At 49.0% G+C, this 7,500-nt stretch overlaps 1 protein-coding gene across 2 annotated transcripts in view; it reads left to right on the forward strand.

Moving 5' to 3' along the window:
• Window positions 1-7,500, forward strand: part of mgat4c (mgat4 family member C) — a 92,285-nt gene that overhangs the window by 24,446 nt on the left and 60,339 nt on the right. Inside the window, exon 2 of one of the 2 annotated variants that reach the window (XM_062547844.1) lies at window positions 5,355-5,428. The exons of the other annotated variant lie outside the window; for it this stretch is intronic. The gene's annotated coding sequence lies outside the window, so the exon portion shown is untranslated. The remainder of the gene's footprint in view (window positions 1-5,354; window positions 5,429-7,500) is intronic. 2 annotated transcript variants of the gene reach the window in all.

Consider the following 7,500-nt stretch of genomic DNA (forward strand, 5'->3'; position numbering starts at 1 on the left):
GCCATATGGCCCGGTGACAGAAGGCCCACAGATGCTCCCATCAGAAAGCCACCAGCAAACAGCACACATTCAGCACGGCCGTATGGTCCAGAGAGTCCGCACGGCGAGCCGGCTCGCTGTTACTTACTGCACTGGAGTACTGAAGCTTAAGTGCACGGAAAACAGGCAGCCAGTGCAGAAAACAAGCAAGGCCATGCAAAAGTGTTTTTTTTTTTTTTTTTAAATGGAAATCTGTTCACCAGAAACCATTAGTGCATTTTCCCTTTTTGTCTTTTTCTGTTACGCTTTTTGAGCATTGGTGGGTCCCCGCGAGGTCCTCGCCGCGTTTTTCCAAAAGAAACATTACAGGCTGTCTCAGACTTGGAGAGAAAGAGAGAGAGGGAGAGAGAGAGAAAGAGAGAAGATGAGAGGAGGGTGCGAGCGAGCGAGAGAAGCGGAGAGGGGGAGAGAGAAAGAGGGAGCGTGATGGAGAGAGCGAGAGGGAGCATCGCCCCGGAGGTGCGGAGAGATAGAGGTGCTAAGATCTGGGCTCTTTTCATTCCTGCCCAGGCGCTGACAGTGTTGGTAAGAGATGCGGAGGTGAGGTGGGGAGCTGTGGATTAAAGATCATATCAACGTCACAGCCAGGGCTAGGAAGAGAGGAGAGCAGGAGGGAGGGAGGGAGGAAGAGAGAGAATGAGAGAGGGAGAGAGAGAGAAATGATGGTGCTGATAGCAGGTGAAGCCTTTGCTGAGAGAGACAGAGGGAGCTTATAGAGGGCCTCAGCAACAGGGGAAGGGAGAATGCAATCAAGATGGCTGCCGCTGTGTGTGTGTGTGTGTGTGTGTGGGCCTATAGATGTGACTGCCGTCATCTCAGACAGCCTGGCAGGGAGACGCCTGTGATGTGGCCTCAGCACACAGCCCTGGTGCTAGAGACGCGGAGAGGAGAGGAGAGGAGAGGAGAGGAGGAGAGGAGAGGAGAGGGGTCCCCCCAGACAGCTGCCCTTTGATCTCGTGCTCATCAGGAATGTGCAATGCCAAAATGTTGGAAAACTGTACGGTTCCTCTGCTCTGTTTTCATATTATTTCAATTTAATTTAACTTATAGAGCACCAAAACATTACACGTCTCAATGTGCTTTACAGAGTGGTAAACATTCAGAGAGAGAGTCTATGAGTAACGAGGAAAAGGGGCGAGGAAAAACTCCCTAGCCTCGCTCCCTTTTAATAAATGATCTAATGTAAGTCTGATGTATGAAGGCGGATGAAATTATGCTTCTTGAACATATCAATAAATGGCTTCTGGGTCGTCCTCCTCACGCCATTTTAGGATGGTGTTGGTGCTTCATTTGCAAATCTAAAACAAGAGCCTCTCTGTCTCCATTGTCATGGATGAATTTCAGTCTGGCCATGTACCGCATTTCAGTTCCCATTTAACTGTGAGAGTGACCTTCTGGTTTTAAGTGCAGCTCTCAAATGGCCGGTGGCCCCCCGGCTGTGGAGGGGAGCGATCTGATCCAGGGTGGACAGGCTGAGAGCCACGGTGGGGGGGGGGGGCAGGATGTGGTCCCGTGGGGGCCCGCCGAGCTTAACCGCCGGGCCGCAACCTTTTAATCCCGCTCCTGCAGCCCCTCCGATGGCTTGACACGTGGGTCATCTCCATGGATACATGCCCAGCATCCTGGCAGGGTTTGTTGCGATGATCTGAGCACTCGGTTGCCAAAAGAGAGGGGGGGCTGTCAAACATTATATACAACCTCCCACAGTCTACAATGTCTGTACTGGACAGCCCCCTTCCTTTCACAGCTCCCTATTCTACTTTTATTCCTAGTCTTCTATGGCAACAGAGCTGGACGATTTAAGACAGAAGGACCCGACTAAGCATCAGTGAATAGGTGATAGATGATTTAAATTACGCTCATGCCCAGAAGAGGCCATTCTGTCATTACACCAATCTTCTTACTCCCTCCCAAATAATAGCGTCGCCTAGCCATTACAGTGGCATTTTGATTAGCAATTTTAGCACCCGGCAATTTCCTGGCATGTTCTTTGGAAGCCGGCTAAGCACAGCACGATTCTCTTCAGACAGTACTATTCAGGAGTCGCTTAGCGATGTTAAGAATAAGTGTGCACATTAATCCCAAAGTCACTGCAATCTTGTAATCCACTCAGTATGTTAATTGCCTGCTATTTTCTTAGGAAGGAGGCCTTACAGGCAGGGTCATTAACAGGCTCAGAGCAATTGACCAAGGATAGCCAGTCTGTCCCAAGGCCCTATCAACTCTTTTCACTGCTTTAAATTCAGATCTGTTCTAGTGCAGGCGCACACACACACACACACACACACACACACACACACACACACACAGAGAGAGAGAGAGAGAGAGAGAGAGAAACACAGACACACACGCACACAATGACTTTATCCAGCTAGATTTAGAACTGCTCCTTATTTTGGTGGCATTGCTGGCTGGCTATGGACACTTTTGGTGCCATTATTCTACAGAGTAAATGAGGCCATAAGAAAATATATAACGAGATGTATGGGTCCTGAGATGCTTCCTGACTGTATGTATTATTTAGGCGTACAGAAATCCTATGCTTGATTCTAGGAAGGGATTTCTGTGTCAACTGTGAGACCCTCTCCTAGACAGCACTGGACATAAATAAATAATGAACGAGCTGACTCAGTGTCTCTCTACCAATCACTGACTGTCATACATCTCGCCTTGCACACACACACACACACACACACACACACAGAGAGAGCGAGAGAGAGAAAAACACACAAGATAACAAACGCATAAGCATATGTATGCATTGTCACCTGTGCAGGCATATCCACACATACTAATGTGTCTGATGTCCTCCCACCCCCACCCATACACAAATTCATACATACACATGTACACACATTCATGCACACCAACACATTGATACTTTGCCCCTCCAAACACACACAACACTCCACACACACACACACACACACACACACACACACACACACACACACACATACACACAAAGAAGCATGTACACATGCACACACACACAAACACAAAGAAGCACGTACACACACACACACACACACACACACACACACACACACACACACACAAAGACGCATGTGCACATACACACGCACACAGAGACGCACACACACACACACAGGCAGTCAGTGGCTGCATATTTGCTGTGCCTCTTTAAGCCTCCAGGGTAGAGCGCGGCGCTCGGAGCCTGTGCTCGCCGGTCCCCGGAGTGCCCTTAAGCCTCGGCAACATGATGGATGCTTCAAAGCCGCTCTCGCACCGCGCCAATAAAGCAGCGCTGTCAGAACGGGCGCCCTCGCAACGTATGCTGATGAAGATAGTCACATGCAATTAGAGGATCTGTGCCACGCGTTACCGTGGCGCCAAGGCGTGCCAGCGCAAACGGGCACTGACTGATGATGGCGGCGTTCGGAGGACGTGAGCGGCGCGGCTGTAAACACGCCTCCTAATGACCAGCGCCCGTGTTGGCGCGGCAACTAATGACGGGAGTTATTAGGCATTAATAGAGCTTTAAGGGCCGGAGGAGAGGGAAGGGAGGGCGTGAGAGGCGGCGGGCACGGCCTGATGTCTGTACTGCCCGCCGCCAGCAGGTACGTGGGCATCTCAGATGCAGGTGTTTCATATCAGCGCAGCTTTTAATGCTCGTTTGGTTTTCGAACAGCAATTAAGTACTGCTGTAATTGTTATTAGGGAAGGTGTAGAAACTCTATGGGTGTCATCTGTGCTTAACAACCTCCACACACAAACACACACACACACACACACTCACACACACATACTCTCTCTCTCTCTCTCCCTTACACACGCACACACACTGATTTCCTGCCTCCACACTTTCATCTCTCCTCTCTCCATTTCTCTCTGCCTCTCTCTCCATCTCTTCTCCTCCATCTCTCCCACTCTCTGCTCATCTGAGCATTTTGCAGGTGTAGCGGCAATGCTAATAGCCCTCATTCAGGCCCAGTGGCGTCCACCTGCCCGTGGATGGTTGAGAGCGAGGGGTGTATGTGTGTGTGTGTGTGTGTGTGTGTGGAGGGGGGGGGGCATCATCCCTATGGAGCAGCACTCTGTGCTCAGTGCCCACCTCCCCGCCACCGCTAGGCCCGCTTTGAAGTGGCGCGTCGGCTTTGAGAGCGGAACCTCGGGCCACCGCCGTGCTGGCAGAGGTGCACCGAGGTCGCCACGCATAGCCGAGCGAAAAGCTCCGATGCCCGCGAAGAGAGGGACGTGGAAGAAAGGCGCCCTCTGACTTTTCTTTTTTTTTCTCCTATGGACGGATTCAAAGGCAAAGAGTGGGGATAATGCAGAGAGAATGAGCGAAGGATAGAGTGAGGGACAGAGAGAGAGAGAGGGAGGGGGGGGAGAGAGAGAGTGTGTGAGTGAGATGAAAGCAAACCATACTAACTATAAGGCTCCTTTGCCTCCTGACTTCTTGGCTCACACAATAGCAGCACACAGCAGGTGCAGGAGCAGACAACCAGGGCCCTGCCCAGCGTTAGGGAATCACAACACACAGCACAACAGCAGCATAACAACACATCACACACAAGCGCTCGGCATGCAGGGATGGCTTAGCTTAGCTTAGCTTAGCTTATCTAAACACCGGTCAGCAACAGCAAATGACTACACAGAGCAATCCATCACATCACACCACACCACATGCTCATCTTGGTCCAGCACACCGAAATTACCTATCGAACAGAATTCTATCAGCAGCTGGGTAGCCTTGCTCTGCTAAACCCCAGGGCTCTCCGTCATGTGCTAGCCGTGTGTGTGTAGGGTGTGTGTATGTGTTTTGTATGGGTAAGGTGTGTGCACCACCTGGTTCGTTAGACAGCTGGGGTGTTTTTTTTCGGTCTCGGTGAGCAATGGCAGGACAGCGGCTGAATAAAATCGGCCCTCCGAAAATGAGGTCATCCACTCGTCTTTTGATCAGGCCGTTCCTCATCTCGGACCCGGGCTGTATAAAGAAGGATTTATCATAGCGACCAGCTTTGAGGTAACAAAATCACAAACAAACTAAAGGGGGATCGATAGAGACTGTCTCGGGGAATGATGAACTGGCACTTCTCTGGAAAATCAATCGCTGCACCCCCGCCCCCCCCACCCCCACCCCCCACAGCTCCAGCTCCAGCTCCAGCCACAGTCACAGCACCTCTGTGGTGTCCATGACTCCAACCTTGCACCAGCGTTTCGCCCCCTCTCCTCTTTTCTTCCCTCTCTGTGGTTTCTCATTGTAAATTTAACAACCATGTCTCTCTCTCTCTCTTTCTTTCTCTCCCTTTCTCTCTCCCTTTCTCTCTGGCTCTGTCTTTCTTTGTTAGCCTTGGAGATGGAGACGCCTTTGATCTGTGAAGCCACATCTAGCCGATAATGGCCCATAAGATAAGCAGTATAAGTAAGTACTGCTGTATATATTTACAATTCTATAGATTTTCTTCTCTCCTTTTCTCCTTCTCTCTGGTCTGTTGTCTGTTCTCCTGACTTCAGTGGAGGCTGGGCTTTAGTAGAAGAGCCTGATGTGTTGGAAGTGTTGCATAAGAGAACCCTCATGATTCAGAGAACCTTAGAAAGTAGAGAGGAAAGTGGAGGGTTTTTTTTCAGTTCTATGAGTGTTTCAGCATATATAAAGGCTATGGGCAGGCAGGAAGAAAACTGTTGTAATAACAACCGATTAATGGTTAATGTTAATAAACCGATATAAGGTTTGTATGGGTTCATAATCAATTCTGTAATGATGATTAGTCCAGGATCAGAGCAGTAAACTATTATTCTCCGTATAGAGCCCTGTCAGCAGTATAGAATCCTTCACGTGCCTTCTCATATGAGAGGCACAATGCAGTATAGAGCTGCTGCCCATCCATATAGCTGCCTGCCAGACATCCTTGGTTTGAGGGGGAAAAGCAGCCTTCAGAACCCATCACCTTCAAAAGGCTTCAAAGATGGCAGGCCCATCTCACCATGGCTCTGTCATGCCTCCTCTGTGAGATCTGAGCTGGCTGGTGTGGGTGGTGTTGTGTGGGGGTGGGGGTGGTGGTGGTGGTGATGGTGGTGGGGGAGTGGGGTGTTCTGATGACTCGAGGAACTTCCCACTCTCTCTCTTTTCTTTCTCTCTATCCATCTCTCTTTCTTTCTTCCCCTCTCTCTCTGTCTCTTCTCTCTCGTCAGCACTCTGTCACGCCGTCTGTGTGAAGACGAGCCACAGGGAGATGAAGCTGCAGACAGGTATCCATCAGGGTGCGCTTCTCGTCTGACATTGCCACGAGGCTGGAGTCAGGCTGCTGAAATATTCATACGGCGGGGAGGAGGAGGAGGAGGTGGGCAGGTAGAGAGGGAGCTTTAAAGAGGAGCCCGCAGTTGTGTCGCGCACATTTACGATTATGTTTGGGAGCTCCCAGAGCAATATCGCCTGGCTTGAGTTAATTGCTGGCACATCGTTTAGTAAACGGTGAACTGTTTTATTTTTCGCGGTCGGTATGTGGAGGATATGTAGTTACACTTCAAAGTCCCTGTCGGTGTGCAAATATAAATCTGAAATCATTATTCATGAATTGCAAATGCTGTCAGAAATTACTGGCATATTCTGCAGCTTCTGTGTTTCCTGAGCATATTGAATTTTAGGATTATTCATAAACTTGGCACTCACTTTTTGACTTTGGAATTTTCTTTTTTTATCAAGTTCAGGAACTGAAAGTATCTCATACTGTATATAAGAATATCTGAGACATTACATGTATGGGAGACCTTCACAAGCCATGCAATTAGAGACAATAGAGCTTGTTTTTTTGGTAATGTCATATTTAATTCCTCATCCCAAATGAAAATACAAACGATAGCCTCGGGGGGGAATATCATTAGACACCCTCTAAAAGTTGCAAATTGTCAGTTCATGACTTGTGTCTCCGAGTTCCACCATAAGCAAATATGAGGATCTCCAACACTCTGGAAATATCAATATAGATTTACGAGTCTCCCTGAAGCAAGGTCCTCAGCTAATTAAATCTTTAATCACTCAGCGCTGTGAAAACAGAGGAGGGCCTGGAATGATGCATGTGCTAAGCGCTGGGCACAGGAGCTTTTTTCTTTCCAAGACAAAGAGAGATAATTGGGTCAAAAACCCCAGCACATTTGAAACGCTACGTCCTCTGCTCTCACTCGTGCACAGATAGCACTTTTCCCCTGAATGTGCAGAGAGAGAGAGAGAGAGAGAGAAAAAACTTCAAAGAGTGTAGAAGCTCACTGATGGCAGTTATGTTTCTGATATTTTTTGCTTCCCCTGAAGCATTTTTAATCAGGCAGCCGAAGGTACACCGGTGGGATTTAGCACACAGAGAGAAGGAGATTTCTGGCAAGGCAGACTTAGCAAGACCAAAGCTTTGATACCACAAATAGCTAGCCTTTTGTGTCAGAGCGCTGGGGGTTTGAACACTGATGACCTCTTACACTGTAAATATCATCTCGCTACTGTCA

This window comes from Sardina pilchardus, chromosome 10, assembly GCF_963854185.1.
Source record: "Sardina pilchardus chromosome 10, fSarPil1.1, whole genome shotgun sequence".
NCBI classification, from domain to species: domain Eukaryota; kingdom Metazoa; phylum Chordata; class Actinopteri; order Clupeiformes; family Clupeidae; genus Sardina; species Sardina pilchardus.